At 45.5% G+C, this 25650-nt stretch overlaps 1 protein-coding gene across 1 annotated transcript in view; it reads right to left on the bottom strand.

The window, feature by feature from the left end:
* LOC132780133 (periaxin) overlaps window positions 1–25195 on the bottom strand; it is a 42070-nt gene extending 16875 nt beyond the window's left edge. Inside the window, exons 1-3 of the mRNA XM_060783680.2 lie at window positions 25037–25195; window positions 2560–2615; window positions 565–666 (exon numbers count right to left, since the gene is read on the bottom strand). The gene's annotated coding sequence lies outside the window, so the exon portion shown is untranslated. The remainder of the gene's footprint in view (window positions 1–564; window positions 667–2559; window positions 2616–25036) is intronic.
* Window positions 25196–25650: the final 455 nt, after the last annotated feature.

Here is a 25650-nt window from a genome sequence, read left to right as displayed (position 1 = left end):
CCAGAGTCTTTGCAGTTGTTGTTGTTGTTATTATTATTATTTCTGATCCTCATACATGTTTTTTCACTCTCAGAACCGTATAAATATGTAAATCCCAACCTATTAGAGTTCATGGCACATCACCATTATGAATGCAAGAGTCCTTGCTAGTGCACAGATGGCAACAATAACCTTCTCCGAGAAACTTTTGACTTTTGGGTGTCAACAGTAGCTGTTGTAAAAATCTAAAAGATCTGCATCACCTCCTCTATGATACTTGAGGGCAAGGGTTATGATTTGCATCTTTCTGGTGGTATTACATACTATCTCATTCCCACATCTGTATAAATATGTATAATGCCTGAGGCCTTAATATCATCCAGTACTGCGTTTGGATTTATCAGCGCGACTGCATCTTCTGGTTCATGCTTCCCAGCCATCGTAACCCAGAGAGTCTTCTTGTTTTGGGTCCTAGGGGTAATGGAGAGCCCTTCTGGCTCATACCCATGGATAGCCTTGCCCTCAACCCACAGATCATGCAGAAAAACACTCCCTTCCGTTGCCCCATTCCTCTTCCAAACCTACAGCTCTTTCCGGGTCTGCTGCTTCCTCTGAGGGTAGGTGTGTATGCGGACTTGTGGGAGTCTGGACCTGGGCAGGTTGCTCATTCCCTTTTGGCTCGACTACCTGGAGAGGACAGAATACAAGGAAACGTGAGAAGAGAACTTGGAAAGCTTCTCAAGAGCCTCCTTCCTGGAAATTCCCATCTAGGGGCCCAGGAACAAGTCTCTCTTTGATAGCTCCTGAAGAAGGCCATCCGAGCGTATTGTGGATGAAACAATTTGGACTAAAATCATGTCAATATATCTTGAGATTCTGGAAGTCATCCTATTGATGTGTTACATCACAATAAGGATTTGCTTGCTTGCCTCCTTCCTTATTGAATGGTTAATTTGACTTATATCTCCCCACTTTCTCCTGTTATGGGACCCAAGCCCTCTGATAACGCAAGTCTAATGAAAATAGCTCAAAAAACATCTAGTACAAATGTTTTAGAAGCATTTAACAATGAAACATTAATTTCAAAACCATGGAAAACAATTTTGTACAGAAGGAAGAAGAGGTAAAATAGTACAGAATTGTTTTCCATGGTTTTGAAAGTAATGTGGATATTGAATATTATGTTTTTCTAGTACAATTGTTAGTAGAAGTTTTACTATTTGTGAAACAGAAAAAAGTGAATGAGATTTTTTTTACATATCTATCTATGTCCTAGGCGTTGAAGGTGTGAAATCAATTTTTCATATTCTTTCCTTTTTGTGTATATACCATATATACCATATATACTTGAGTATAAGCCAAGTTTTTCAGCTCTTTTTTTAGGCGAAAACAGACCCTCTCAACTTATACTAGATACAAAGTTATTTATTATTTAACTCTATTATTATTATTATTATTATTTTATTATATTTATTATTTTAATCTGTTTATTATTACATTTACATTATTTTATTCTATTATTTTTATTACATTTATTATTTTACTCAATTATTATTACATTTGTTATTTTACTCATTATTATTAATAATACATTTATTATTTTACTCTATTATTACATTTATTTTATTATCTTTATTATTGTTGTTATTACATTTATTATTCTACTCAACAATTACTGTTATTATTGCATTTCCATTATTTTACTCTATTATTATTAGTATTACATTTATTATTTTACTCTATTATTATTGGAAGGATACATAAGCACATTCACATTGAAGAAGGTTAGACTAATGATTTAATCAGAGACAGTCTTATCTTAAATTACAGTTTTATGTAAATATTCAAAAAACAATTAACCTCCTGATGTCTCAATTAATGTAATTTATTGGTATCTATTTTGATTTTGAAATTTACTAGTAGCTTCTGCATTTTCCAGCCTTGGCTTATTCTCGAGTCAATACATTTTCCCAATTTTCGTGGTAAAATTAGGTGCCTTGGCTTATATTTGGGTCGTCTTATACTCGAGTGTATACGGTAATACTGAGTAGTTTGTAGGGGATGTTGGTTAATTCATATTAGTCTTGTCTTTCTTTATGGATTTTCTTGAATGCTATATACATTAGTAGATATAATTTAATAAAGTCCACCCCCCCCCATTTCCATTATGATACATATATGTTTTTAAAACAATCAAATTCCACATATAGAAAGAAAGAGCAGACCCAGTGCTCACCCTTTTACCAAGAGCATTGAAAGGTTGAAGGCCTGTTTGAATAAGAAAGTATTTGTCTTTTGGTTCAGAGTGGAGCTTAGTGTTAAGTCCATGGGTTTGTTCAGGACCCACAACTGTCCACTGGGGCCTACACAAACCCATGGATTTAATGCTAAGTGTTGAGAAAGGTTCAAATTACCCATCTGACAAATGGGTATAAAGGCCAGTCAAGAGGGATGAATGCAAAGACAGTGACATTTGTTTCAGTTCCCAGCCTTCACCCCACATTTACTACAGGCTGGGCTTCTGCACCCTCCAAAAGGGTAGAACAGCCCAGTGCAGTGAACTAGGAGGAAAGTACTTACTGTTGACTGCTGTCTAGTCCTGAACACATTGCTTTCTGGCGGGAGGCTCTCTGCAGCTGTAGGAAGGAGAGCATATCATTAGTTTTTGCAGCCTTTTCCTCTGACACTATTATTCTTTTGTTGCCTTCCATTTCCAGGTAGCATTTCAGTAGCAGGCGAACCAAACTGGACTGGGGAAGGGTCCATTGGGACAACGGAGAATGGCATACATCACAGAGGGATGGACAGGGAAATGCCTTGGTGGGTGTCTTGTAGAGTGGACATGTTAGTCAGGCTGGCCTGGAATTTAACAGATTTAATTTCACCATGATGCTACTTATGCTGTAAGAGATAATGCAAAACAACAGCAGAAGTACAAATATGTTGCACACCAGATCAGGAACACCTCTGTCCTTAAAGACCACACCGGCTTGGTATAATCAGCAAGAAGTTTATTGAAGAATATATGTAAGCAAAGTAAGTAAAAGGTAAAGGTTTTCCCCTGATATTAAGTCCAGTCATGTCCAACTCTGGGGGTTGGTGCTCATCTCCATTTCTAAGCCAAAAAGTCGGCGTTGTTCGTAGACACCTCCAAAGTCATGCGGCCGGCATGACTGCATGGAGCACCACTACCTTCCTGTGATCTACTCACATTTGCATGATTTTGAACCGCTAGGTTGGCAGAAGCTGGGGCTGACAGCGGGAGCTCATGCTGCTCCCCGGATTCACACCTGTGACCTTTCGGTCAACAAGTTCAGTAGCTCAGCGGTTTAACCCACTGCACCACCGGGGGCTCCAGAAAGCAAAACAGTAAAACAGTAAAAATGGTAAAAACAGTATAGTCCAAAGATAAAAGAAAGTCCATGAGCTTCAAGGCACAAAGGGAAAAACACAAGATCCAAAGGTATAAAATCCATTGATCAAGGCAGTATGAAAATCCAATATAGAGATCAGGAGCCTGACAAAATTTGGAAACTAGGAACACTTGGAAACAAGACCATAATGAAATTCCAACATTGACGAGACTGAGTTAACTCTTTCCCTTGTATCAATATTAAGCTTTTCCTGATCCCAGAACTGAAAGGAAAGCATTTCTCTTGCCCTTGCAACCAGATAAGGATTTCTTATCTCTCTTTTCCTGCAGGCAAATTGACCTTTGTTTGCCTGAGAACTTTGTCTCTGTTTACAAAGTCTTGCTTTCTATCTTCACTCTAATTAAATTCTGCACTTGACAAATCACCCTCAAAAGACAATTGTTTCTCAGAGAAAGACTGTTGAGGGCCTCTCCCAGGAATGTGACCTTGAGAATCTGCAGGAGAAACACTCCATTCATGAGACACCTCGGGCCTCTCGCCTGTTGAGACCCTCATGCCCAGCGCTAACAGACCCAGGCCCAGAAAACCGTTCACCAGAAAACCCTTCAACCCCATTGCCATCATAAACATCAGATACAGTCACAGGCTGAACTACAACAAAATAAAAGCTAGATGAAAACATTGCATTCAACTCAAAAAGACCTTTGATAGAGATGAGAGTCCAGAGAGGCTGGAGATTGGTACAAAGAAGAGAGATATGGAATTATGGGGGCTTTTTAACATCTACATGAAACCGCTGGGAGAGGTCATCCGGAGTTTTGGAGTACGGTGCCATCTCTACGCAGATGACACCCAACTCCACTACTCATTTCCATCAGATTCCAAGGAAGCCCCGAGGATACTGGACCAGTGCCTGGCTGCTGTGATGAGCTGGATGAGGATGAACAAGCTGAGGATCAATCCTGACAAGAAAGAGATCCTCCAGGTCAGTCACCCATCTGGATGGGGTTGCACTCCCCCTGAAGTAACAGGTCTGCAGTTTGGGGGTCCTCCTGGACTCAGTGCTGACGTTTAGAAGAGATGGTGGGGTATAAATAAAGTTTATTATTATTATTATCCTACAATCCCTTATCTCTCCCACAAGAACCAATTTCCAGCTTCCCCATCTCCATTAACGGCTCCTAACTCGCTCTATCCTCTTCCAGTCTCTTGCATAGCAAGGAAAGTCTTGATGCTACTAGGAAAGGGGAAAGCAAAGTTATTTCCCCCCTTCTCACCAGTATTCTTGCCCGCAGACTCTTTAAGAAGAGCCCTTTCTCATCTCTCTGTGTCCCACAATGTAATGACTGCCCATTGGTTCCTTCCTTCCTTCATTCTTTCTTTCTCTCCTTCTTTGCTCAAGTTCCATCAAGGTCTCCCTCTCTGTGTCCCTCCCTTCCCGGTGGAATCCCATGGCTGTGGCTGATGGGTGGCATTTCATTCCCACGCCCAGACTCCGGGGACCCACGCCACGCCATTCCCCAAAAGGTCACAGCTCAATGCCGCACATTCCCAGGACCCAGGAGACAAAGGGGTGCTGCGTCTTGGCGGAGTCCGCAGAGGCATTGCCCGCATTCTGGGAACCGTTCCGAAAACACCTCCTCAGGCAGCTCTGAAGGAGCCGGGCGGCTGTTGGCACAGCTCCTTCCAGGGCAGCCTTGGAGAAAGGCTAATGCCTCCTCCTTGGGACCTAGCCTGCAGCAGAGAGGTTGGCCACCACATCTCTTAAGAGGCATCTACACCAGTAGTTCTCAACCTTCCTAATGCCGTGACCCCTTAATACAATTCCTCATGTTGTAGTGACCCCCAACCATAAAATTATTTTCATTGCTACTTCATAACTGTAATTTTACCACTGTTACTGTTTCTCCCACCCTGGACATTATTTCACTTGCCTAGTTTCCAACAGACCTCACAACCTCTGAGGATGTCTACTATAGATGTGGGTGAAACGTCAGGAGAGAATGCTTCTGGAACAAGACCATACAGCCTGGAAAACTCACAGCAACCCAAAGAAGCATATTGTTTAGCAAGGCTTGGAAATGCTGATATATTATCAGTAAATAATAATCATAATAATAATAGGATTTAAAGATCGAACTGCAAAGACTCTGGCACAAGCCAGGAAAGGTGGTCCCAGTGGTGATTGGCACACTGGGTGCAGTGCCTAAAGATCTTGGCCTGCACTTAATCACAATCGGTGCTGACAAAATTACCATCTGCCAACTGCAAAAGGCCACCTTACTGGGATCTGCACGCATTATTCGCCGATACATCACACAGTCCTAGACACTTGGGAAGCGTCCGACGTGTGATTCAATACAATAGCCAGCAGAGTGATCTTGTTTGCTGTGGACTCATCTTGTTGTGTTTCGAAGAAGAAGAAGAAGAAGGAGAAGGAGAAGGAGAAGGAGAAGGAGAAGGAGAAGGAGAAGGAGAAGGAGAAGGAGAAGTATTTTCTTACCCACCTCTCCTGTCATCATAGGTAAAGGTAAAGGTAGTCCCGACATTAAGTCCAGTCATGTCTGACTCTGGGGTGTGGTGCTCATCTCCATTTCTAAGCCGAAGAGCCAGCGTTGTCCGTAGACACCTCCAAGGTCATGTGGCCGGCATGACTGCATGGAGCGCTGTTACCTTCCCGCCGGAGCAGTACCTATTGATCTACTCACATTTGCATGTTTTCGAACTGCTAGGTTGGCAGAAGCTAGGGCTGACAGCGGAAGCTCACGCCGCTCCCCGGAATCGAACCTGCGACCTTTCGATCAACAAGCTCAGCAGCTCAGTGCTTTAACCCACTGCGCCACCGGGGGCTCCACCTGTCATCATAAATATTTGATATTTATATGGACCTATAGGATGACAAGGGTTGTGAGTGGAAAAGTTTAAGATGCCTTGCCCAAGAGGGCATTTGGGGGCAAAAACAAGTCTTTTTGTGATAACATGGTTTGACCCTTCGGGATCTCCTGGGAGGTTTATGTGCCCCCCTCCCCCTAGACTTCATAGTTTTCCATTCCCGTCTTGCCCAATAGTACCCCCTCCAAGTATTAACCAGACCTGGCCCTGCTTAGCTTCCAAAATTAAAGTGAACGCAGAGTGGACATGATGTTCTTGGCTTGACTCTCAACAGTATGTGTGGTGGGGCTGAACCCTTTGCCTGAGCCCTCCATCCCCAGTTCTTGCAAATCCATGCCTTGGTTGTGTTCCGCCCCACACCTCTGCCACCGCCACCCCATTTGCTGAGCCTACAGAATGCCTGGCATTCTCCCCTTTTCTTGCAGCAAGGGACATCTTGCTGGTGACGCTGAGCAGGCAAAGGGAGGAGGGGAGATCTGAACAAGACATTTATTGTCTTGCTTTGCGAGTGGGAGCGGATCTCTCTCCGCTGTCTTTCATAATCAGAGTTTGCTTGGATGGGGTGGGGAGGAAAAGGACAGAAAAGGCCTCCCTTGCAGAAATGTCACCTGCTGGCACCTATGGATCTCGGAATGCTATAATGCTGAACAGGACTGACAGTACAGCACTAAAGCAGCGTAGTGTGATAAGGATCAAAGCCAGATCAGGGAATGTACGCTGTCCCCAACCCCTGACCCTGCGTTTGTTCCATCCATTGTGTTTACAGCCTTGTTAGTCCGTCCATTGTCATTCCTGTCCCTGAGCAGGATTCCAGTCTTAGTTGAATTCAGTCTGACCTCTTCTGATACACTGTAGAAGTATTATTTATTATTATTTCTCGCATTTCTATCCCGTCCTTCTCAACTCCCAAAGGGGGACTCAGGACGGCTTACAATGGGCCTCATTCCAAAGCCATTACATAACAAATTGCAGTAATTAAAAACACAATTAAACATAAAAGCATAATTAACAATGCATAAGCCATGATTAAAACAGTAAAACAGTCTCATCATAGAATCATAGAATCATAGAGTTGGAAGAGACCTCATGGGCTAGCCAGTCCTATCCCCTACAAAGAAGCAGGAATATTGCATTCAAAGCACCCCTAACAGATGGCCATCCAGCCTCTGTTAGAAAGAACCTCCACCACACTCCGGGGCAGAGAGTTCCACTGCTGAACAGCTCTCACAGTCAGGAAGTTCTTCCTAATGTTCAGATGGAATCTCCTTTCAGCCATATCGTTGTTCCAGTCACATTCCCTTAAAGTGCTGCTTGCATCTATTGTCCAAAATTCTGGTCCCAGAACCATGCCTTTAGTTTCTTTCGAAAAGCTAGGAGGAAAGTGGCCGATCTTACCTCAGTTGGGAGTGTGTTCCATAGGCGGGGAGCCACCGCTGAGAAGGCCCTGTCTCTCGTCCCCGCCAGGCGCATTTGTGCTGTTGACGGGAGCGAGAGCAGGGCCTCCCCGGATGATCTTAGGTTTCAAGGTGGGACATAGGGGTGGATGCGTTCGGACAAGTAAGCTGGGCCAGAACCATATAGAGCAGTGTTTCTCAACCTTCCTGATGCCACGACCCCTTAATAAAGTTCCTCATGTTGTGGTGACCCCCAACCATAAAATTATTTCCATTGCTACTTCATAACTGTAATTTTGCAACTGTTATGTATCGTCATATGAATATCTGATATGCAGGATATATTTTCATTCACTGGACCAAATTTGACACAAATACCCGATATGCCCAAATTTGAATACTGGTGGGGTTGGGGGGGGGGATTGGTTTTGTCATTTGGGAGTTGTAGTTGCTGGGTTTTATAGTTCACCTACAATCAAAGAGCATTCTGAACTCCACCAATTATGGAATTGAACCAAACTTGGCACACATAACTCCCATGACCAACAGAAAATACTGGGTTTGATGGACATTGACCTTGAGTTTTGGAGTTGTAGTTCACCTACATCCAGATAGCACTGTGGACTCAAGCATTGATGGATCTGGACCAAACTTGGGTCAAATACTTAATATGCCCAAATGTGAACACTAGTAGAGTTTGGGGGAAATAGACCTTGACATTTGGGAGTTGTAGTTTCAGGGATGTATAGTTCAAAGAATATTCTGAACCCCACCAATGATAGAATTGGGTCAGACTTCCCACACAGAACCCCCATGACCAACAGAAAATACTGTGCTTTCTGATGGTGTTTGGAGATCCCTCTGACACCCCCTCACGACCACCCTCGGGGTCCCGACTCCCAGGTTGGGAACCACTGGTATAGAGCTTTATAGGTCAGAACCAGCACTTCGAATTGGGCTCGAAGGTGGACCAGCAGCCAGTGGAGCTGGCACAACGGGGGGGGGGGGGGGTGGTATGTTCCCTGCATGTCACCCCAGTTAGTAGTCTGGCTGCCGACCGTTGGATTAGCTGAAGTTTCCGAACCATCTTCAAAGGCAGACCCACGTAGAGCACGTTACAGTAATCTATTCAGGATGTAACTAGAGCGTGGACCACCGTGGCCAAGTCAGATTTCCCAAGGTACGGGCGCAGTTGGCGCACAAGTCTTAGTTGTGCAAAAGCTCCTCTGGCCACCGCCGAGATCTGGGGTTCCAGGCTCAGTGATGAATCCAGGATCACTCCCAAGCTGCGAACCTGCGTCTTCAGGGGGAGTATAACCCCATCCAACACAGGCTGTAACCCTATGCCCTGTTCAGCCTTTCGATTGACCAGGAGGACCTCTGTCTCTGTCCTGTCTGGAGTAATGCATTTTGATTCTACTTGAAGTGCTGTGGCTCAATGCTGTGAGACTCTGATGAGGCACTAGCACTCTTTGGCAGAGAAGTTTTGAGTGGAGTGCCATAAACAAGGTTCCATCCTGGGCCCGACCTCTTCAACATCTTTATTAATTACTTAGATGAAGGGTTAGAAGGCAGGATCATCAAGTTTGCGGATAACAACTTGGGAAGGAGACCCAATACTCCAGAAGACAGAAGCAGAATTCAAAACAATCTTAACAGATTAGAGAGATGAATGGCCATAACTAACAAAATGAAGTTCAGCAGTAACAAATGCAAGATACTCCACTTAGGCAGAAAAAATGAAATGCTAAAACCCAAAATGGGGGACCATGCCTGGCTCGAGAGCAGTACGTGTGAAAAAGATCTTGGGTTCCTCATGAACAACAAGTTAAACATGAGCCAACAATGTCATGCAGCAGCAAAAAGAGCCAATGGGATTTTGGCCTGCATCAATAGGAATCTAGTGTCTAGATCTAGGGATGCCATGCAAATGCGCTTGGCAGGGACGAGGGACAGGGCCTTCTCGGTGGTGGCTCCTCGCCTATGGAACTTGCTCCCCAGCGAAATTAGGTCAGCTGCTTCCCTCCTTTCCTTTAGGAAAAAGTTGAAGATCTGGCTATGGGATCAGGCATTCGGATAGCAGGTTGACAATAAAAATGATGACAATGCAATGGAAAACGGACTGTGGACTGGCTTTGGATTAAGTTGTTGATTATTGAACTCGGAGTATTTATACTATTTTAAATGGTTTATAAATCTAATTTATTGTTTACTTATTATGTAACTGTTGTTTTATCTTTTGTATATATGAGGCATCTAATTGTTGCCAGCTGTAAGCCGCCCTGAGTCCCCCTTCGGGGGTAGAGAAGGGCGGGGTACAAATATTTGAAATAAATAAATACCCCTCTATTCTGCCTTGGTTAGACCACAGCTGGAATACTGTGTCCAATTATGGGCACCACAATTGAAGGGAGATGTTGACAAGCTGGAATGTGTCCAGAGGAGGGCGACTAAAATGATCATGGGTCTGGAGAACAAGCTCTATGAGGAGCGGCTTAAAGAGCTCGGCATGTTTCGCCTGAAGAAGAGAAGGCTGAGAGGAGGCATGATAGCCATGTATAAATATGTAAGAGGAAGTCATAAGGAGGAGGGAGCAAGCTTGTTTTCTGCTGCCCTGGAGACTAGGATGCGGAACAATGGCTTCAAACAACAAGAAAGGAGACTCCACCTGAACATGAGGAAGATCTTCCTGAATGTGAGAGCTGTTCAGCAGTGGAACTCTCTGCCCTGGAGTGTGGTGGAGGCTCCTTCTTTGGAAGCTTTTAAACAGAGGCTGGATGGCCATCTGTTGGGGGGGGGGGGGGGCTTTGAATGCAATTTGCCTGCTGTTTGGTAGGGGGTTGGACTGGATGGCCAATCTTCCAACTTATGATTCTAGGTCCATACGAAACTATCAAGACTCTATAGCACTGAGCCATGGCAGTTCAAGTGTAGTCAACGCGTATAGTTCTACAGTGTAGATCAGTGTTTCTCAATGTGGGGGTCAGGACCCCAGGAGGGGGGAGGTTTTGAAGGGGTGTCAGAGGGGTTGCCAAAGACCATCAGAAAACACAGTATTTTCTGTTGGTCACGGGGGTCCTGTGTGAAAAGTTTGGCCCAATTCTGGCATGGGGGGGGGGGGTGTCAGAATGTTCTTTGAGTGTGGATGAACTATACATCCCAGCAACTACAACCCCCAAATGTCAAGGTCTATTTTCCCCAAACTCCACCCATGTTCACATTTGGGCATATTGAGTATTTGTGACAAGTTTGGTCCAGATCCATCATTGTTTGAGTCCACAATGCTCTCTGGATGAAGGCGAACTACAACTCCAAAACTAAGGTCAATGCCTATCAAACCCTTCCAGTATTTTCTGTTGGTCATGGGAGTTCTGTGCGTCAAGTTTGATTTAGTTCCATTGTTGGTGGAGTTCAGAATGCTCTTTGATTGTAGGTGAACTATACATCCCAGCAACTACAACTCCCAAATGTCAAGTCTATTTTCCCCAAACTCCACCAATGTTTACATTTGGGCATATTGAGTATTTGTGACAAGTTTGGTCTAGATCCATCATTGTTTGAGTCCACAGTGCTCTCTGGATGTAGGCAAACTACAACTCCCAAACTCAAGGTCAATGCCTATCAAACCCTTCCAGTATTTTCTGTTGGAAATGGGAGTTCTGTGCGTCAAGTTTGATTTAGTTCCATTGTTGTCAAGTCCACAGTGCTCTCTGAACGTAGGTGAACTACAACTCCCAAACTCAAGGTCCATGCTCACCAAACCCTTCCAGTATTTTCTGGGAGTTCTGTGTGCCAAGTTTGGTCCAATTCCATCATTGGTGGAGTTCAGAAAGCACTTTGATTGTAGGTAAACTATAAATCCCAGCAACCACAACTCTCAAATGTCAAGGTCTATTTTCCCCAAACTCCACCAGCGTTCACATTTGGGCATATTGAGTATCTGTGCCAAGTTTGTGCCAGAGCTATTATTCAAGTCCACAGTACTCTCTGAATGTAGGTGAACTACAACTCCCAAACTCAAAGTCAATGCCCACCAAACCCAATATTTTCTGTTGGTCATGGGAGTTCTGTGTGCCAAGTGTGGTCCAATTCCATCATTGTTGGAGTTCAGAAAGCTCTTTGATTGTAGGTGAACTATAAATCCCAGCAACCACAAATCCCAAGTTTGATTCAATACCATCGTTGGTCTTCAGCTTCCTCTGCCAAAGGGGTTCCTAAGACAATGAGAAATATGTGTTTTGTTATGGTCTTTGGTGACCCCTCTGAAACCCCCTCGTGACCTCTCGGGTGTCCCGACCCCCAGGTTGAGAAACACTGCCCTATATGTATTCTTTGAGGATTTCAGGTCCCTTGAAGACCTTGTGGACCACAAAATAACAGCCACCAGACCACGTTTTGTCCTCCCTTGAAGTAGGACAAGAAGAAGTTTGACATCTGAGAGATACAGCCTGGATAATCTTGGCCGCCAGTCAAAGGAAAGACGCCAAGTCCTTGACTCGGGATATGGGCAGCTTTCAGTGACGGAATCTGGCATTTGCACTCCAAAAAAGAAACATTCCCAAGCTTTGGCCGAATCCCATTTGCTTCCCCAGCCATCGTTATGCCTGGATTTAGTACCAACACCACCACATTTGCTGACACACTCTGGGTGGGATTAGCTGAATTCAATACAGGCAGGATGCAACTCAGAGGGAGAAAAAAGCGCAAGGAAACGAAATGATGGGGGCGGTTTTGGCTGAGTAAAGAGTTAATGGCATCATAATAATTCAGCGGTGAGGTGGTCAAAGCAGGAGGGATGGAAGAAATCTGTCAGTTTCCCTTTCTCCCAGTCATATAGGCCAAAAGAAAAATGTGCAAACTCAGGAAAGTTCTGACCAGACCAAAAAAGAGCCATGCCATTCTCTAGTCTCCCTTTTTCCAAATCCCATGCGTCTTGCTGAAAGATCAGCTCCCCTCCATCTATGAGAAGGGAAGGATATGGGTTTGCCTGTTACTCCTTTTTTTTCCTCTCGAATGGAAGGAAGCGCCTTCTTGGAATGCATTTCCTCCAAGTGTTTTTCTGCGCATTTCAAGAACAAAAGGGAGGAGAGCCAGGGTGGAGTTTTGGGAGGAAAAAACAGTAGCAAAAGGGTAGAAGCAAAGCCAGGAGGAGAGAAAAAGAGGCTGGGAGGCTGCAATAAGCAAAGCAGGGGAAGGGGAAAAGGTATGGGTCGTTGGGATAGCCAGGATATGCATAAATGAAGCATTGGGAGCTAGCTAAGGGTGGTTGTGAGTCTTCCGGGCTCTATGGCCATGTTTCAGAAGCATTCTCTCCTGACGTTTCGCCTGCATCTATGGCAGGCATCCTCTGAGGATGCCTGCTATAGATGCAGGCGAAACGTCAGGAGAGAATGCTTCTGAAACATGGCCATACAGCCCGGAAAACTCACAAATAGCTATGTGTGTTGAAAAACTGGACTAGATGAATCTTGAGACCTCACAACCTCTGAGGATGCCTGCTATAGGTGCAGGCGAAACGTCAGGAGAGAATGCTTCTGAAACATGGCTATACAGCCTGGAAAACTCACAACAACCTAGTGATTCCAGCCATGAAAGCCTTCGACAATACAACTAAGACTGCATCCATATTGTAGAATTAATCCAGTTTGACCACACTTTAACTGCCATGGCTTACTACTATGTGTGTTGGAAATAGCACCCTTCTTACAAGCCTCCTATACTGTTATGTTTGTTATGTATATACTGTATATATTTGAGTATAAGCTGAGTTTTTCAGCCCTCTTTTAAGGCTGAAAAGCACCTTTCGGCTTATACTTGAGTCAAAGTTATTTATTATTTTACTGTCTTATTATTACATGTTTTCTGCTGCCCTGGAGACTAGGACGTGGAACAATGGCTTCAAACTACAGGAAAGGAGATTCCATCTGAACATGAGGAAGAACTTCCTGACTGTGAGAGCTGTTTAGCAGTGGAACTCTCTGCCCCGGAGTGTGGTGGAGGCTCCTTCTTTGGATGCTTTTAAACAGAGGCTGGGTGGCCATCTGTCAGGGGTGCTTTGAATGCAATATTCCTGCTTCTTGGCAGGGGGTTGGACTGGATGGCCCATGAGGTCTCTTCCAACTCTTTGATTCTATGATTTTATGATCTCAATGAACAGTTACATCATAGACTAGCAATTATCTGGTGATGAAAACACTCTGCACATCCCCAGAGACACTGACATTCCTCAAAATGTTCCAGGCTCAGCTTAAGCATCTTGCTATGGGAGATAAAACCTGCCTATGTCTCCTGGACATATAAACAGGAGGTCAGAACCATGGGGTCCGGATCTGAGAAATCCCATACCAGCCTCATTTTCCCAACCCTGGGGAGAACCCTTGGAGCAAGAAACAGGTCAAAGCCGCCACCACCCACACACATACACACCTTTGCCACACTTTAAGGCTTTGCCTGACCCCACCCTCTGCTCTCCAGCATCCTGTTGCTAATTCTGGGTCCGGATGAGCCCCTGGTGCTCCTGGCCGGACGTCCCTCTGCCGCCAGCTCAGAGCACATCCTTCCTTCATTCCTCGCACTGCGCAGAGAATATCACTCCTTGCTATTCCCAAGTCAGAAGTGGAGTCTTGGTTCTCCATACTTCATGGAGAACCAAGACGGGGCAGAATTATTTGAGTGTTGATTCAGACAGATATTAAAGTTTCATATTCTGGATGCACAAGAAATGGTAAGAACCACGTCTGCCTCCCTAGATAAGTAAGATGCTCATTTTAAACTCAGTCCTAAAAAGCTATCCCTAGAAAACGAAGCCGGCCTCAGTGGGACAAACTGTTCTTCCAGTGGGTTGTTGTAGGTTTTTTCGGGCTATATGGCCATGTTCTAGAGGCATTCCCTCCTAACCTTTTGCCTGCATCTATGGCAAGATGTTCAAGCTGGGTTTAGAAAAGGCAGAGGAACGAGAGACCAGATTGCCAATATCCGCTGGATAATGGAGAAAGGCAGGGAGTTTCAGAAAAACATCTACTTCTGCTTCATTGACTATTCTAAAGCCTTTGACTGTGTGGATCATAATAAATTGTGGCAAGTTCTTGGTGGGATGGGCATCCTAAGCCCCCTTCCCTCTCTCCTGAGGAATCTGTACAAGGACCAAGTAGCAACAGTCAGAACTGACCACGGAACAACAGACTGGTTCAAGATTGGGAAAGGCGTACGGCAAGGCTGCATACTCTCACCCAACCTTTTTAACTTGTATGCAGAACACATCATGCGATGTGCGGGGCTGGATGAATGCAAAGCTGGGGTGAAAATTGCTGGAAGAAACATTAACAACCTCAGATATGCAGATGACACCACTCTGATGGCCGAAAGCGAGGAGGAGCTGAGGAGCCTTCTAATCAAGGTGAAAGAAGAAAGCGCAAAAGCTGGGTTGCAGCTAAACATCAAAAAAACCAAGATTATGGCAACAAGAATGATTGACAACTGGAAAATAGAGGGAGAAAATGTGGAGGCCGTGACAGACTTTGTATTTTTAGGTGCAAAGATTACGGCAGATGCAGACTATGTACAGGAAATCAGAAGACGCTTCCTTCTTGGGAGGAGAGCAATGTCCAGTCTCAATAAAATAGTAAAGAGTAGAGACATCAGACTGGCAACAAAGATCCGCCTAGTCAAAGCCATGGTATTCCCTGTAGTAACCTACGGATGTGAGAGCTGGACCTTAGGGGAAGGCTGAGCGAAGGAAGATCGATGCTTTTGAGCTGTGGTGTTGGAGGAAAGTTCTGAGAGTGCCTTGGACTGCGAGAAGATCCAACCAGTCCATCCTCCAGGAAATAAAGCCCGGCTGCTCATTGGAGGGAAGGATACTAGAGACAAAGTTGAAGTACTTTGGCCACATCATGAGGAGACAGCAAAGCCTAGAGAAGACAATTATGCTGGGGAAAGTGGAAGGCAAAAGGAGGAGGGGCCGACCAAGGGCAAGATGGATGGATGGCATCCTTGAAGTGACTGGACTGACCTTGAAGGAGCTGGGGGTGGTGACGGCCGACAGGGAGCTCTGGCGTGGGCTGGTCCATGAGGTCACGAAGAGTCGGAGACGACTGAACGAATGAACAACAACATGGCAAGCTTCCTCAGAAGTAGGTCCCCATACATCAAGGGAACCACTGACCGCATAGGGGAAGCTGATGAGGAAACACAACATACAAACTATTTACAGATCCACCAAGAAAATTCAACAAATGCTACGTTCAGCAAAGGACAAGAGGAATCCTCTCACTTCTGCAGGAGTCTACCAGATACCATGCAGCTGTGGACATAGGGACCACCAAATGCAGCAGCATTGCCCAAACACGAATCAAGGAACATGAAAGGCACTGCAGACTACTTCAACCAGAGAAGTCAGCCATAGCAGAGCACCTGATGAACCAGCCTGGACACAGCATTTTATTTGAGAACACAGAAATGCTGGATCACTCTCACAATCACCAGTGTCACGGATTACATTTCATGATCAATCATTTTTCCATTCAGAGACAGCTATCCTAAGGTAGCAGTTTCAATGCTGGACTATGATTCTAGAGTCCACGGTTCAAATCCCCACTTGGCAATGGAAGCCCACTGGTGGGCCTGCTCAAGGAGGGAGCAAGCTTGTTTTCTGCTGCCTTGGAGAGTAGGATGTGGAAAAATGGCTTCAAACTACAGGAAAGGATATTCCACCTGAACATTAGGAAGAACTTCCTAAAGGTGAGAGCTGTTCAGCAGTGGAACTCGCTGCCCCAGACTGTGGTGGAGGCTCCTGCTTTGGAATCTTTTAAGCATTATTAAAGTAAGAGTGACGAGTCTTGGCTTTTGGACACCTAGTGGAGACAAAGGGTCACATACAATACAATCAGAGAACTACCTGATTCCCAAACCTGTTTCAATGCCTTCTTCAAACTACTGCAGATTGGATATTATAAAAAGTTCCCACACATCCTGCATATATAAGAACTATAAGGGCCGAGGTTTAGCATAGCTGGTAGATCATCAGCAACTATAAGATCTATCAACCGAAAGGTTGCAAGTTCAAAGCCCCGGATCGGCATGAGCGGCTGACCGTCAGCGCTGCTTACTGTTTACCTAAGCAGTTCGAAAACAGCTTTAGCTGTAATTAGAGAAATTAAGTACCTCTAAAAGAAGGGGAGGTGTTTTACAATGCCATAAACAAAAAGAAGATCAAAAAATGCTGGAATGAGGAACTCCTGATGGATCTTTGTCATAGAGGATGGAGCGACAGCACCCCCTGTGAACTTGAGCCCAGCCATCCATGGCATTGACACAACACCTCCTTCTGTGCTATCTGTCTGTGTACTGTCTATACAAATGGTATTGAATGTTTGCCATGTATGTGTACTTGTGATCCGCCTCGAGTCCCCTTCGGGGTGAGAAGGGCGGAATATAAATAAAGTGTTGTTGTTGTTGTTGTTGTTGTTTTTATATCTTGTCTTCAATTAATGCAGAAGGTAAGAAGACAGGGTGGAAGTGCTCCATTCCTAGTAGACTCAAGCAAAAGCAAAGTGCTGCAGCCTCTCCCAGTTTGTGTGTACTTTCTTGATAATATGTAACTTTTGCCATCTTGACTACTTTCTGCGCCCAATCTCCCACAACCACCAGACTCTTTGACTCTTGCTCTGCATACTCCAGGCAGCCATTCCCAGTTTAGATTCCAGGCAGTCCTTGAGTTACAAACATACAACTTACATATGACTCATAGTTAAGAACAGGGGCGAGACAACAGGAAGTGAGAGAAGTCTACACCTTGGAAGGGAAATCCATTCCTGAAAGAGTTATTATCTGGAAAAGGGGTCTCCACTGAAGCTTTACTAGAAATCCTTGTTTCCACAACAAGCCAAGTTTTTCAAAATCCAATCATCACAGGGACAAAAAGTGAGTGAAATCTTCTGAACAGTGGCACAGACAGCAAAACAAACACCACTGCTAGTCAAAGCTCTATCTATCTATCTATCTATCTATCTATCTATCTCACACACACACTAGTTTGGATACCCGGAATTGCCCAAGTTATTTGAAAAAGTCATTTTTTAATTGTGCAAAATGCATAATGTTGTGGGTGAACTATATCTGACATCATGCTCTTAGATTTCAGGTAAACTATACATTCCAGTATGTACAACTCCATAATGTCCAGTCCAATTCCTCTCAAAACCCACCAGTATTCAAACTTGGGCATATTGGGTATGCATGCCAAGTTTGGTCCGGATCCATCATTATTTGGGTTCATAGTGCATTCTGGATGTGGGTGAACTACAACTCCTATAAATCCTTCCAAAGACCTCCAGTATTTTTTGTTGGTCATGGGAGTTCTGTGTGCCAAGTTAGTTCCAGGTCCATCGTTGGTGGAGTTCAGAGTGATCTTAGATTGCAGGCGAACTACATATCCCAGTACCTACAACTCCTATAAATCATGGTGCATTCTCCCCAAACCTCTCTAGTATGTTCAGCTGCGGATCAATTCCTCTGTTTGCTCTGTGCCATAAAAAAAATAGGAAAGGGAGAGGCAGTGGGCGTGGTCATGCAAATTCCACACCAATGGGGAAAGTAAGAAACACTGGGATGTCTGTGGTGGAAGAAAATCGGAAAATCTAGGATGAAATTGTCCCTGTATGAAAGCCTTCACTTGGGAGGTGGGCAGTAGGGTGTTTGTGGAGGCCACGGGCAGGACTCTTGTACATTATCATTGAAGGGAGGACCTTTGGTGTCTCCTGAGTAGTGGGAACTATAGCTGTTTGTGAAGGCAGGAGCTTGTGTGTGTAAGTGGACACCCCAGCCACATACACACATACATATTTTCACTTTATAGATAGATATATAGATAGATAAGAGCGCTCCATGCAGTCATGCCAGCCACATGACCTTGGAGGTATCTACGGGCAATGCCGGCTTATGGCAGATAACCCAGTTCAAAGCAGATATTGTGGATTATCTGCCTTGATCTTCTGGGTTATATGGCTGTGTGGAAGGGTCCTAGATCAGCCAATCTGGATTAAGAGCACAGATGCACAGCACAATAATGCACAGATGCCAAACTCCCGCAGACAAGAGGATCATAATTTATGACCTCTACTAGCTGTACCCACCATATGTTGCTGTGGACAACCTTCCCTCCCTCTTGCTCTCCTTTCCATCATTCCTTTGCTTTTTGCTTCCATCCTTCCTTCTCTTTCCTTCTTTCCTTCCCTCCCTCTTTCTCTCCTTCCTTTTGTCTCTACCTCTTTCCTTCCTTCCTTCCTTCCTTCCTTCCTTCCTTCCTCCTTCACTTTTTGCTTCCATCCTTGCTTCTCTTTCCTTCTTTCCTTCCTTCCCTCTCTTTCTCTCCTTTCTTCCTTCTTTACCTCTTTCCTTCTTTCCTTTGCTCTTACCTTCATTTTTTACTTTCTTTCTTTCTTTCTTTCTTTCTTTCTTTCTTTCTCCCCTTCCCTCCCTCCGTCTTCCTTCTCTTTTTTCTGTATCCTGATTTAGCTTTTCGTCATTTAGATTTTTTGGGGTTTTAAATCCTTTCTGCTGTTTCTAGGAGGTTTTATGAGTGATGGTCACTTGTTGGTCTGTTAGGGGTATAGTGTCCAAATTTCGTGTCAATTCGTCCAGTAGTTTTTGAGTTATATTAATCCCACAAATGAACATTACATTTTTATTTATATAGATATGACGAAGTACACTATTGCCACTGTTGGATTGATCCACATTTTGAAATAATAGTTCAAATAATATTTCAAGAACCAAGGACTGGCTGCTTTTGCATTAAACCAGGAATGGACAAATGCAGAAAGAACCGGGATAATTCCTCTCCACATCTGAGGACTGTTATTCCATTTTTGAATGTCAATTTTGGCCAACTTTTTTGGTCGGCTGTCAATCAGGTGAAGGGATCTGCATTTGTGACCAGTTTGGGGTGGTTTAGGATGCTTTTGATGAAGAACTATCGAAAGTTAGCACGATTATTTTTAATTGGGAGGGCGGCGTCTTGGGAGGTTTCAGGGTCAAGACTTAGGGGTGTCAAAGGCTATATGCAGACTGCATTTTTCCTCCAGCAAACATAGCAGCCCTTGAAAAGGAACAGGGTTTTCTCCTTTGTCATGATCCAATTAAGAGACAGGAAAGAGCCTTTTGCTTCTTGAGCAGCATGTAATTGGGAGCCTGGCGCCCAGCGATTGTGACTTTTGGAACAAAGAGAAGGCAACAAGCCAGAATTGACCACACACGCTCTACATCCCTCTAGGATTGAGACCTGGAACGCTATAGCCCAGGAAGGCTAGAGAAGAGAGGTCCAGGAAACCAGCCCTGTCATCTCTGCAGGACATATAGACAGACTTCCCGAGCCCCTCCCTGTATGTGCCAAAATGCAACTGAATAAAGCTGGCATAGGCTTTGGCCCAAAAGCCAAAGAAGGAAAGTAATTGTTGGTTCTCTTCCGCATCGGATGTGAAGGGGAGGAAGAGACAAAACTCAGCAGTCCTTCTCAGTACAGAGAGAGAAATAATTCTAGTCTACTTCTAGAGTTCTAGATTTCTTCTAGATGAGTTCCCAAACCCCTCTTTTTAGAAGCAATGCTTCATAGAACACTGGCAAATACTGCAGGCTGCATCTAACTTCACCCTAGAAAGAGCATGTGGGATGGCTGCCAAAGCCCACTGGGAGCTAGGCTGTTCCCAAAGAAGTCAGACAGGCCAAAGGGAAATGGAAGCGAAACCACAGGCGTTGGACATTATAGAGCACCAGGAAAGCTCAGAGCCTAGAGGCTGAAATCTTCTGCTCTGAAGGTTAATAAGCACAAAGACACCGAAGAAACGGCCCTGGGGGATTATTCTTAAACATTGAGGTTCTATAAGCCATCAAATAGTTGCCCAAAATACCCATCCTTTCTCCTTCTCCTCCCTCTCCCTCTCCTTCTCTCTCTCCTTCCTCTTTCTCTCTCTCCTTCTACTTCTCCTTCTGTCTCTCTTTCTCCTTCTTCCTCTCCTCCTCCTCTCTCTCCTACTCCCTCTCCTCCCTCTCCCTCTTTCTCCCTCTCCTTCTCCCTCTCTCTCCTTATCTCTCTCCTTCTCCCTCTCCCTCCCCTTACCATTTCCTTCTCCTTCTCCCTCTCCTTCTCTCTCTCCTTTTCATTCTCCATTTCCTTCTCTCTCCCCCCTCCTTCTCCCTCTCCTCTCTCCCCCTCTCCTTCTCCTTCTCTCTCTCTCTCCCTCTCCTTCTCCCTCCTTCTCTCTCCTTCTCCTTCTCCCTCTCTTTCTCCCTCTCCTTCTCTCCCCCCTCCTTTTTCCTCTCCTCTCTCTCCCTCTACTTCTCCCTCTCCTTCTCTCTCTCCTTCTCCCTCTCCCTCCCCTTCTCCCTCCTTCTCTCTCTCCTCCCTCTCCCTCTCTTTCTCCCTCTCCTTCTCCATCTCCTTCTCTCTCCCCCTCCTTCTCTCTCTCCTCTCTCTCCCTCTACTTCTCCCTCTCCTTCTCTCTCTCCTTCTCCCTCCCCTTCTCCCTCCTTCTCTCTCTCCTTCTCCCTCTCTTTCTCCCTCTCCTTCTCCATCTCCTTCTCTCTCCCCTTCTCCCTCTCCTTTCTGTCCTTCTCCCTTTCACTCTCCTTCCCCCCTCTCTCTCCTTCTCTCTCTCCCTCTCTTTCTCCTTCTCTCTCTCTCCTTCACATTCTCCCTCCCCCTCTCCTTCTCCCTCCCTCTCTCCTTCTCCCACTCCTTCTCCCTCTCTTTCTCCGTCTCTCTCTCTGCTTCTCCCTCTCTTTCTCCTTCTCTCTCTCTCTCCTTCACATTCTCCCTCCCCCTCTCCTTCTCCCTCCCTCTCTCCTTCTCCCTCTCTTTCTCCTTCTCTCTCTCTCCTTCTCCCTCTCTTTCTCCTTCTATCTCTCCTTCACATTCTCCCTCTCCTTCTGCCTCCCTCTCTCCTTCTCCCTCTCCTTCTCCTACTTCTCCTCCTCTGATATGTCAAATCCCCTAACCAATTTTTAAAACACCCAGTTTGGAGACAGAGCAAACATATCACAAGGTTTTCTTGGCAATAGGTTTGCCAAGGGAGGCCTTGCTCTGAAGCTGAGAGAGTGCACCCAAGGCCTCCCAATGGTTTTCATGGCTGAGCAAGGATTTGAACCCTGGTCTCCAGAGTTGTCATCCAACGCTGAAACCTTTATATTACGCAGCTCCAATATAATAACAATAATAACCCACTTCTCTCCCAATGTGTGACCCAGAACTGTTCAAAATATAAATTAATACACGACAAGATTGCATTAGAGACTTGGAATCAGAGGTCCCATCTACACTGCCATATAATGTAGTTTGAAACTGTACTATGGTATATAGTCAGTGTAGACTCTGGCCCCTTCTACACTGTCATATAATCCAGTTTACCAAAGCAAACAATCCAGATTATCTGCTTTGAACTGGATTAAATGAGTCTACACTGCCATATAATCCAGTACAAAGCAGATATTTTGGATTTTATATGGCAGTGTAGAAAGGGCCTCATACAATTGCATTGAACTGCATTATGAGTCTACACTGGCTATATAATGCAGTTTCAAACTGCATTAAATAATTGTGTAGATGGGGCTAGAGCTGGAAGCAATATTGGGCAGAGCTGGAGTAGAATTGTTCAGACTTCAGCTTCACAATAAAAACTTACAACAATGTTTGGTAAATATATCATTTTGTATTTTTATATTATGCTCTATCAATCCAAATAACCAATGATTTCTTTGGGGGGAAAGGAAAGCCTTGTGCTTTAATTTTATTATACTAAATTTGTTGTGACCGATTAATACTGGATACGTTTCTCAAAATCTCAGCAAAATAAACAAACTCACTGAAACACTGATTGCAAACTTTAGAAGGGAGTTTAAACATAACAAAAAGATGCACAAACGCTCTGGGAACCAAGCCTGATGAATAGTAACCCAATAAAACAGGATAGGAAAGAGAAAACGGAGGCCCCTTCTACACTGCCATATAATGCCATCTGAACTGCATTATATGGTCAGTGTAGATTCACAATGCATATTGAACTGGATTATTTCAATCTACACTGCATGTAATCAAATTCAAACTGCAATATCATGGCAATGTGGATGGAGCCTGAGAAGAGATGGCTAAACTCTTATTTCTAAATCTGAACTCACTGCTAGTTGTTGTTGTTGTTGTTGTTGTTGTACCCTGCTAGTAATTTGTGGTTACTAATTTGTTGTTGTGTGCCTTCATTCCTGATTTATTGCAAGCCTATCAAGGAGCCCCCAGTGGTGCATTGTGTTGGCAGGGCCTAAGACCGACAGGTCGGAGGTTCGAATCTGGGGAGGGCGTGGATGAGCTCCTTCTGTCAGCTCCAACTCCAGCTCCCCATGCAGGGAAATGAGAGAAGCCTCCCACAAGGATGGTAAAACATCAAATACTCGGGCATTCCCTGGACAGCATCTGAGGTTCAATTCCTGGAAGAGCACAGATGAGCTCCCTCTGTCAGCTCCAGCTCCCCATGTGGGGACATGAGAGAAGCCTCCCACAAGGATGGTAAAACATCAAACATGAGCTCCCTGTGTCAGCTCCAGCTCCCCATGCGGGGACATGAGAGAAGCCTCCCACAAGGATAGTAAAACATCAAATATGAGCTCCCTCTGTCAGCTCCAGCTCCCCATGCGGGGACATGAGAGAAGCCTCCCACAAGGATGGTAAAACATCAAAACCTGGGCATACCCTGGGCAATGTCTGAGGTTTGATTTTGGGAAGAGCAGGGATGAGCTCCTTCTGTCAGCTCCAGCTCCCATGTGGGGACATGAGAGAAGCCTCCCACAAGGATGGTAAAATATCAAACATGAGCTCCCTCTGTCAGCTCCAGCTTCTCATGCGGGGACATAAGAGAAGCCTCCCACAAGGATGGTAAAACATCAAAACCTGGGCATACCCTGGGCAATGTCTGAGGTTTGATTTTGGGAAGAGCAGGGATGAGCTCCTTCTGTCAGCTCCAGCTCCCATGTGGGGACATGAGAGAAGCCTCCCACAAGGATGGTAAAATATCAAACATGAGCTCCCTCTGTCAGCTCCAGCTTCTCATGCGGGGACATAAGAGAAGCCTCCCACAAAGGATGGTAAAACATCAAAACCTGGGCATCCCCTGGGCAACGTCTGAGGTTTGATTCTGGAGAGAGTGCAGGTGAGCTCCCTCTGTCAGCTCCAGCTCCCCATGCGGTGACATGAGAGAGGTCTCCCACAAGGATGGTAAAACATCAAACGCCTGGGCATCCCCTGGGCAACGTCTCAGGCTTGATTCCGGGGAGAGCACAGATGGGCTCCCTCTGAGAGCTCCAGTTCCCATGTGGGGACATGAGAGAAGCCTCCCACAAGGATGGTAAAACATCAAACATGAGCTTCCTCTGTCAGCTCCAGCTCCCCATGTGAGGACACGAGAGAAGCCTTCCATAAGATGGCAAAGCATCCGGGCTTCTTCTGGGCAACGTCCTTGCAGACGGCCTATTCTCTCACACCAGAAGCGACTTGCAGTTTCTCAAGTTTCTCAGGAGTTTCTCTCTCCTGACACGAAAAAAAAACCAGAACCAAGGGTCATGGCGAATTGAATTCCTTGTTCAATTTAGACTACGAACACATCCAGGAAAAATATATACTGGGAAAAAAGGCTATTTTAAACAAATTCCTACACTCCGCAGGGAGAAGGAAACAAATATATTTCAGCTCTTAAATAACTGCAACTTCTTGGAAGTCTTAGGATGCGTCTACAGCAGGCATGGGCAAACTTTGGGCCTCCAGGTGTTTTGGACTTCAACTCCCACAATTCCGAATTGTGGGAGTTGAAGTCCAAAACACCTGGAGGCCCAAAGTTTGCCCATGCCTGCTGTAGATGCATCTTAAGACTTCCAAGAAGTTGTGGAGTCCTGAGAGTTGTAGTTTGTTGAAGCACTCCAAAGCTGAAGACTGTGCAAACTGTATCTCCCAGTATTCTATAGCATATTGCCAGGGCTGCTAAAACTGATGTCAAACTGCATTGATCCTACACCATAGATACCTCCTTAATTTTTTCCCTGCAGTCCTTCAACGTCAGAGCTTGGAAAGCGTCCTATCCCAATCCCAGGCACTCCAAACTTTCCCAAACTCTGACCAGACAGCTAATGTTGCTCCATCCCGCCTCGAAAGGAGCATCTACACTGTGGAATAGATGCACTTCGAGACCACTTTGGTTGCCAGGGCTAGATACTATGGAATCTGGGAGTTGGAGCTGTACAAGGTCTTTAGCCAAGTAGTCCTGGCCACTCCTGGAAGTGTGATGTCCATAGCATGGTGGATAAAGAGACCGAGGTGGAGGTAAACATCTCCCCCTGCCCAGGGCCCGGTAACCGCGCACTTACCAAGCCCCGGCTCCGCTCGGCCACAGCTCCGCCGCGGGTCTGGGCGGCCCTTGCTTGGGACTCGGGGCCGGGGAGCGGCGGGCAGGAAGGGGGAGGCTCCGGCCGGCCCTCCAGCCCCCCTCCCTGCCTCCTAGGCCCCCGCCATCGCCTTCGCCAGCAAGAGGAGGGGCTGCAAGGAGAAGACAACGCCCCTCCCCTCCCCTTTCCAAGGCCTGGCCTGTTGCCCCCTCCCTTCGACGCGGGAGGCCCCGAGAGTCCTCTCTGCACATGCTCTGAGGCCCGACTAGGCTTCAGCCACGAATCGATGGGATGCCCTGGCCTCCAGAGGTGGAGAAGATCCCCAGGCAAGCTGAGCTTCCTCTACACATGCTTTGGAGATCTCCTGAACATCAGCCATCACATCCATGGGATGCCCTTGACTCCAGAGGTCGAGGATGGTCTTAGGGCAGCGGTTCTCAACCTGGGGACCCCAGATGTTTTTAGCCTTCAACTCTCAGAAATCCTAACATCTGGTAAACTGGCTGGGATTTCTGGGAATTGTAGGCCAAAAGCATCTGGGGACCCCAGGTTGAGAACTACTGTCTTAGGGTATCTTAGAAGCCTTCCGCATATGC

This window comes from Anolis sagrei, chromosome X, assembly GCF_037176765.1.
Source record: "Anolis sagrei isolate rAnoSag1 chromosome X, rAnoSag1.mat, whole genome shotgun sequence".
Lineage (NCBI taxonomy): Eukaryota > Metazoa > Chordata > Lepidosauria > Squamata > Dactyloidae > Anolis > Anolis sagrei.
The sequence above is the reverse complement of the archived record's forward strand: the minus strand, read 5'-3'. Positions and strand labels throughout refer to the sequence as shown.